Genomic DNA, 8,063 nt, shown 5'->3' with positions numbered 1-8,063 from the left:
CGGAGGGTTCCAGGGCCCATGCATCAGCCCAAGGGCACCTTTTGGGAGGTGGGAGCAGGGGCCCGGTGGCTATTCCCAGCCCCTGGGGCTGCCTGGGAGAGGTGAGGGGGCCTTTGGGGAGGTGCTGGGCTGAGACCCAGGGGGCGGGGGAAGGTAGATGTTTGGCTTCAGGCCTCAAGGGTCCCCAAAGTTGGGATCCCATTAGAGTGGGTGGGATAGCTGCAAGAGACATTGAAATTATGACAGTAACTGATTTGTGCTCTTATCAACAGCGCCAAGCTGCAGTGAGAAGCAGGAGCAGCTTTTAGCTGCAGGCAGTAGGAAGCTGAGGAGCTGGAGCTGAGGAAGCAGAGCCGGAGGAGACAGAAATGTGGTAGGGTTTGGGGTAAAACCCCTGTGGAGCTGGGATAGGGAATATGGAGCTGGGATGGGAATTGCATGGCTGGAGCTGAAATTGCTTCAAGGGCTCCGATAGAGACTGTAGAGCTGTTACTGCAGGAGGGATTGTTAGGTTGGGGCAGGAATACGGGCTCAAGTGCTGAACTGAAACCACACAGAGCTAGAGCTAAAAGAAAGATCCTGCCCTGAGAGCCAGATGCAGTGTTATGTAGCACTGCTGGGAAGGAGTTGAGGAGGAAGTGAAACAGAAGAGCTGGCAGTGAAATAAAGCTTGTGAGTCAAGAGCTGAGATCCCTGGGGCTGGGAAAGGGGATTTGGAGGGCTGGTGCTGTAACCAGTGTTCAAAGGGATACTCACTGCAGATCTGGAGAGTGACCATAGAATGGGTAAAAAAATGAGGGGCTTGAACTGGACACTACTACAATGGGATGAAAAAGGTATTTCTACATGGGGAGGTGAAGCTTAAAAACTGGAGCCAAAGGCAAGAACCTGTTTTCTTGCCTGGGAGAAAGTTCACTGGGCAGACCTGGAGCAAGGTGCCACTGGAGCTGGAAGAAGAGAGCTGGCAGTGAAATAAAGCTTGTGGTTCAAGAGCTGAAATCACTGGGGCTGGGAAAGGGGATTTGTAGGGCAGGTGCTGTAATCACTGCAGTGGTGGGAAAGGGACTGCACACACCATAGGAACCGAAGGGCTGGCACAGGGACTGTGGGGTTCTTCAGCGACATCCCTTTATGCCTCTGACATGGATGCTGGGGCTGGGCTTGTGACTGAAATTAGAACAGGATGTGTAGTGCAGGGATGGGTGCTCTGACACTGTGCCTGAAAAACTCGGCAACTCTCTGATATGCTCTCGGTCTGCAACGGCATCTGTGGGGCTCGGGGCAAGTGGACTGTGAGGCTGGGATTGTGACTGAAAATGGAAAAAGAACTCTATTGCTGAGAACAGGGTTGTGGGCTTTGAACTGAAATGATACAGGTGCACACATAGTGGCTGGGCGTTGCTGGGTGGGAGCTGAAATCACTGCGGGGCTGGGATATGGATGGTGGGATGGGCTTAGAGACCCTGGGGCATGAGCTGAAGTGCTGCAGAGCTGGAGCCAAGGCCAAGATCCTGCCCTCTGATGATGGAGCTGAAGAAGAGAGCTGGCAGTGAAATAAAGCTTGTGGTTCAAGAGCTGAAATCACTGGGGCTGGGAAAGGGGATTTGTAGGGCGGGTGCTGTAATCACTGCAGTGCTGGCAAAGGGACTGCACACACCATAGGAACCGAAGGGCTGGCACAGGGACTGTGGGGTCCTTGTGGTGACATCCCTTTATGCCTCTGACATGGATGCTGGGGCTGGGCTTGTGATTGAAACTAGAACAGGATGTGTAGGGTGGAGATGGGGCTGTAACATTGTGCCTGAAAAACCTGGGGTTTCTCTGATATGCTTTCGGTCTGCGACAGCACCAGTGGGGCTGTGGGCAAAGTCACTGTGGGGCTGGCAAACGGACTGTGGGGCTGGGATTGTGACTGGAAATGGATAAGGAACTCTGTTGCTGAGAACAGGGTTGTGGGCTTTGAATGGAAATGATACAGGGGCAGACATCGTGGCTGGGCATTTCTGGGCGGGGGTTGAAATCACTGCGGGGCTGGGATATTGCTGGTGGGGTGGGCTTAGAGACCCTGGGGCACGAGCTGAAGTGCTGCAGTGCTGGAGCCAAGGCCACGATCCTGCCCTGTGAATCTGGAGAAACGCACAGCTGGAGCTGAAGAAGAGAGCCAGCAGTAAAATAAAGCTTGTGGGTCAAGAGCTGAAATCACTGGGGCTGGGAAAGGGGATTTGTAGGGCGGGTGCTGTAATCACTGCTGGGCTGGCAAAGGGACTGCACACACCATAGGATCCGAAGGGCTGGCACTGGGACTGTGGGGTTCTTGCGGCGACATCCCTTTACGCCTCTGACATGGATGCTGGGTCTGGGCTTGTGACTGAAACTAGAAGAGGATGTGTGGGATATATGTGTTTTGATCATGTAACCAGATGGATTAAGAAAATCCAGCATCCATAGCAGATTTCTGTTTGATCTGTGTCTGTTTGCTGGAGAGGGAGGCCGGCAACAGCGGCAGGTGTGAACTGTGAGGATGAGGAGGTCTCAGAGCAGCCCCAGGTGTGAGCTGTGAGGATGATGAGAAGGGGGGCGGCTCTTCAGGCGGCTGATTTAGGGGGTTTTGCTCACATTGCTTTTGGACGGAGTTGCTGGAGGAGAGGAGTTTATGGGGGGCTCCTGGGGCTGTCTCATGGAAGGACGGTGACCGCTTCAGACAGGGTCTGGGGGATCACTTAGATACGTGGAGCATTGCTGAAAGGAGGTGCCGAGGGACAAACCTTTGTGCCGAGAAGCAGCGGCCAAATAGGTGAGCTGGTGCCCCTTTGTAGTGGGGACTTCTTTCCCTTTTGAATTTGGTCTTGCCAGTCACTCCCTGGTGCTCCCAGGAGGAAAAAAAAAAAAAAAAAAAAAATTGAGGGCATTGTGGACAAAAATTCATAATGAAGAAAGCAACTCCTCTTCCATTATTGTCCATGATTGAACTGGCAGGGGTCTCCCTTCCCTTGTTTTAAGGGTATTGACTGAAGAAAATCTTTTTTTTTTTCCAGGGTGTTAGGGATGTTGCAGGGGAGACAGGGAATCCCTGTGTTCTCTTTTAAATGGAATGGGAAAAATATTGTTGTCGTATGATGGTTTTGACTTCAGGGTAGCCCCCACCTTTTCATCATCCTGAGGTTCAAATGGAGGGGGCTGTCTTCTTGTCCCTCCTTTTAAAGGGTTTGGATTGAGGTAGAAATCCCCCTTTGCCATCATTTAAGGAAGGCCCTTTTCTTTTCTGTTCTTCTAGGGGATGCATTTGAAGGGGAGCCCACATTTCTTTGCCCTTGTTGAAGTCAGGTGAGCGCCTGAGCGTGGCGTCAATTTCGGGGCTTCAAAGGAAGGGAGGCGCAGCTGTGGCAGCGCTGGCAGGGTGGGCATGGGGCTGTGCCGCTGCATTTGGGGCGCTTCTTCTGCCCCTGGCCCGGCAGCGAAGGGTCCGGCGCGGGAGCCCCGCTGGCAGTGGCTGGGGATGGCCGAGGCGGGAGGGGAGTTTGGCACGGCGGGGCTGCCGCGGGACTGCCGGAGCCGCGCCGGTGCGAGCCGTGCGGAGCCGAGGGGAGCTTTGGCCGGGCCGGCGGGCGGGGTAGGCGGCGCGGGCGCTGCGCCGGTGCCGGCCGGTGCCGCCGCTCCGTCCGCTCCGGGCGCGGGGCTCGGGCGCCGCCGGGGCCCCCCGGGCCCGGTGCCGGCCCCGCCGGGCCGGGGGAAGCGGGCGGGGGTCTCCCGGCGCGGCGCCGCCTGTGCCTGCCCGAGGAGCCGCTTTCCTGCCGGGAGCCGCGCTCCGCTGGGAGCGCGGGTTTTCATTTTCCAGAGTTCCTTGCTGTGGTGGTTTTGAGGAACTTAGGGGATCGTTTTCTTTTGTTCGTAGTTGGTGTATGAGAAAGGTCCTGGTGTACCTGTTGTTGTTATGGTTCTTGGTTCATGTGCTGATGACAAGGGGTTTTTTGGATTGAGTTTGTTGTTGGATTTTTTTTTTTTGTGGGATATGTTGGGTTTTTTATTTGTTTTTATATTATTAAAATACAGTAGTAGTTACCTTCTTAAAGGATATTTTTTTTTAAGGTTTACTGTGGTTTTTATGGGTCGTAGCATGAAGTACAGGGTTGGTTTTTAATTAGGCTGTGGTGGTTTTTATTAGCGTGAGTATGTAGTGGTTGTTTTGGTGGGTTTGGGGTAGTGTCCTGTAGTCAATTAGTAAGTTGGTTTTTTTTGTTTTTTTTTAATATTGATAATTGTGTTCTTTTTAATTCTCTTATAGAGGTTTTATTCATTTGGTTTGTTTAATTGTTGTGAATGTTTTATTGTTACCGGTAATTTGGGAGTTATTGTTTATGGTTACATTTATCTTTTGGTGACGTGTTTATTTCTAGGTGGTATTTGTATTTTGATGGTTTGAGGCATTATGGCTTTATTGAATTAGGAATAATTTTTGTTGTTGTTAATTTAAGTTTATTTATTTGGGTTTTGTTTTAGTTTGATGTATTTGTTGGTTGCTTTTTATTAGTGGGGTTTTTTTTAGGAACATGTGTATTTATACGGTGGGTTTTTTAAGGTAGTTTTTTATTTGGGTACTTATCTTTTTCTTGTCTAGTGATTTAGAATATTTTAATATCGTTTATTACTTTAGTTTTTAACATTAAATTAGACTACTGGTTACTCTTCGAGTTAGTGTAGGGGTGTGGTTTTCATTTTTAGTAGCTTTCAGGGTCTGTTGTACAGTTTGAAGTTAGTAAGCTGGTTGGACTTCTTTTTCTAGTGGGTTTTGTAATTCGTTTTCTATGTATGTTTTGGTTTCTATGGGTTGTTTTTTATTTTTGTTTAATTTTTGTGATGTGTCTCACGAAGAACTGTTAATGAAGAGTGTAGCATGGGTTTATTTTTTGCTGGTAGTTGGTTCTATGGTGGTGTATTTTTAGTTTGTGTTGTTTGGTTTTGGGTTTCTTTTGTTAGAGATTAAAGTTTTTATTCTGGGGTTAATTTGTTATTATTTTTAAGGATTTAGGGCGATTGAGATTTTTGATATGGATGTCCTGTATGATAAGAGTTAAATTATTTGCTTTATGTGGAATTGATGGCGGGGTAGGAGACATTTTTGTATAGAACGTGTATTTTAATCATAGTATTAAAATAATACCGTGGTAAGAGGGGCTGTGTTTTATTGTTTGTTTTCGAGGTGGTTTGGCATTTTCTTATAGGTTGGCGGTTTTTTTTGTTGGCTCGTGGAGCCATTCTGACTTTTTTTGATGAAATTGGTGGGAATTTGATGTTTCTTTTGTTATTTTATTTTTAGGAATTGGATCTTTTCAGTAGGCTTTTTCATTTTGCTTTTTTTTTTGTTTTGTGGTGTAATAGTATTTTAGAAGAATTTGGATGATTTTTAAAAATATTTTTGTTATACTTTTCATCTAATATTGTTAGATTATTACAGATGTTTTGGAGTTTTCTTTTTAAGTTTCATTTGGATGAATTTATGCTAGATGGTAGGACTGTGTTTTTATTTTTGGGGTAGTTGGTTGTAGGTATATGTTTTTCAAGTGAAGGTAAATCGAGGTTTGTATTCGGTTGTTAGAGGAATGGAGAAAAATGTATTGGTAATGTTAACAGTGGTGTGTTATTTTGTGGTTTTTGATTTTAGTTTGTATTGGAGTTTTAATAAGTTTGGTACAGTAGTGTTTAATGGTGGAGTTATTTAAGGTATGATAGTTTATAGTTAATTCTTATTTGTTTTAGATTTGTGTGTAGGTTAGAGGAGGTTGTTGAAGGGTGAGTGGGTTTTGTAGATGAATTTTAATGTTTCAGTTTATAGAGCATTTTTTGGATGGGAGTTACAGTATTTTGAGTTATTTGGTGTCGCTGCTGATGTATTGTTGAGGTGGTAAGGAGTATTTGTTGGGTTTTTTTAAAGAAGGTTTATTGTTGATAGTTTCAGATAGTTGTGGTGGGTTGCTTAATTGTTTTATGTTTTTTGGCTTTTTAGTAGTTATTTTAAATATGTTTGAGTTTTTGGGGTTTATTGAAATACTTGATTTTGAGGAAGATCCTGTTTAGAATGTATGATTTTTTTTTGGCTTAAAATAAAAATTTTATTTTTTTTTTTCGTGAGGTTTATTTTTTTTTTCTTACTGCTATATTTTGTGATATTTGTGTTAGGTTAGTAATAGGAATAGCTTTACTTTTATATGTTGAAATGAGGGTAGTGTGTACTGCGTTCTGGTGTTCATAAAGGTTTAATATTTTTGTGATTCTGATGTGTTAGGTTAATGAATTTATAAAGTTTACAAGACTTTTTTTTTGTTTTTATTTCGATACAGGCAGGGTTTTCTTAGTTTTAAGGATTTGTTTGGCATAATTAAGAGGCCTTATTGAGGGGATAGAACAGGGTGTCTCTGTTAATCTATTTGGCAATTTGGATATTGGGTAAATAAAGTTAATATTTTGGTATTATTTTTGGGTTTTGTTTATTTATTTATGAATTTGTGTGCCTACAGCTGTAGTGTCTCTGCTGCAACTCCAAGTATCCATTCATGTTTGTGTGCATTAGGCAGTGCAGTCGTGTAACAACGAGCCCCCTCTGTAACCAGCCCACAGACCCTCTCCTTCGACCTCGTGGGAATTCGGGAAGCGGCACACGGCTCTGCAAGGAAGCCTTGATCTTTGTCACTGGAAGGTGTCACACAGGGAGCCTTCAGGAGCGGCTGAGGAGTTGCTGTAAGTCGGGCAACCACTAGTGAGGGGGAGCTAGGGTCCACTCGAGTTTTGGGAACGCCACATCACCTCGTCTCCTCTTCAGCCAGGCAGACCCTGCCAGGAGGGCGAGGGCGAAGCGTGCGGCCCGAGGAGCCCGGCGTTCTTAGGAGAATGGCGAGTAGCAGAATTGCTGGTTTGTGGCTGCTGAGCAGCTAAGATCATGCAGTGATGTTTGCTGTTCTTGATTGTAGCTGAGCAAGGGACCACAGCCTGCTGACCATAAGACATTCCCAGCTGTCGAGGCAGCCTCCATTTGCACAGGATGTGGATTCTCATCCCCGGATGCCTGAGAGATAAGTCGAGGGCTAAGGCCCACAGAGGGGACGAAGGCAATGTGCTGGGAGGTCCTATTGAATCAGCTCTGGGGGCGGGCATGTGCAAGAAGCGTCCCCTTAGGCCACCTAAAGGGAAAATGTCTATTTTGATCGCGGTGCTGAAGCATGCAGGGCAGACCAGTTCCAGTGTGTGTCCTGTAACTTGTCTCTGGTGCACTCTGTGTTGTTTGGGTCTCTCAGTCCTTGCACACATTCTTCTCATTGAAAGCTCTCTCTCCCTGTCCTGTCCCCTCGTTTGTCACGTCCTGTCCTGTGTCACGGGTATCTGCACTCATTTGTCCAGGAGCTGCTCTGCCCTGCTGCATAGCCTGCAATAGCACAAATCCCCGGGACTTGAAATTTGTAATGCAGGGTGTAGTTGGGATCTAGATTCTATTGGGAGATTGACATAATATTTTTGGTGCTGTTAAGTTGTCCTGCAGCCGTTTGACACTAGTTCTAACTTCCTTTCAGATGCAGACAGTTCAAATCTGTGGTAGAGGGCACCAGTGCTGGGTAAAGGTGTTAGCATAAGCAGGTCAGTCATTGTTGGCATTTGCAGGAGAAGCCTAAATCATGACTGTGTTACAGCAGTGTTCTTTGCCTTTATTTTTAGGAAGTCCAGGCAGATAGCAGCAGTCAAGGCCCATTGTGCTAGGTGAGCAGTGGAGAGAAGCTGTTGTTCTTGCTCAGGTTTCAGTTTTTGGTGCAACTGTAAGCATCCATTCTTGTTTGTGTGCTTTAGGAAATCCACTTGGAGTATGACAAGCCCCTGTCACCAGCTGGCTGATGGACTGATTTTCCTGTGCTTTATGAGACCTCTGGAAGTATTGCAGGGCTCTGTGATGAAGCCTAAAATTTTTGTTTTTCAAGGTCCCATTCTGGTAGCCCGGAGGAACGGACAAGGAGTTGCGGTGAGTCAGGGAGGTAGGGAGGAAGTGCGAGGGTACACTCAAGTTTGTGCAATGCCACGTCACC

The 8,063-nt window shown here is 46.6% G+C and overlaps 1 long non-coding RNA gene across 1 annotated transcript; it reads left to right on the top strand.

The window, feature by feature from the left end:
* The first annotated feature begins 4,264 nt into the window (after positions 1 to 4,264).
* LOC140682558 (uncharacterized) lies at positions 4,265 to 7,378 on the top strand. The gene is made up of 3 exons (XR_012054389.1): positions 4,265 to 6,732; positions 6,815 to 6,885; positions 6,963 to 7,378. It is a non-coding gene; the product is annotated as an uncharacterized lncRNA (long non-coding RNA).
* The last annotated feature ends 685 nt before the right edge of the window (positions 7,379 to 8,063 follow it).

This window comes from Taeniopygia guttata, chromosome 2 (assembly GCF_048771995.1).
Source record: "Taeniopygia guttata chromosome 2, bTaeGut7.mat, whole genome shotgun sequence".
NCBI classification, from domain to species: Eukaryota; Metazoa; Chordata; class Aves; order Passeriformes; family Estrildidae; genus Taeniopygia; species Taeniopygia guttata.
This window is presented reverse-complemented; position numbering and strand designations above follow the sequence as displayed.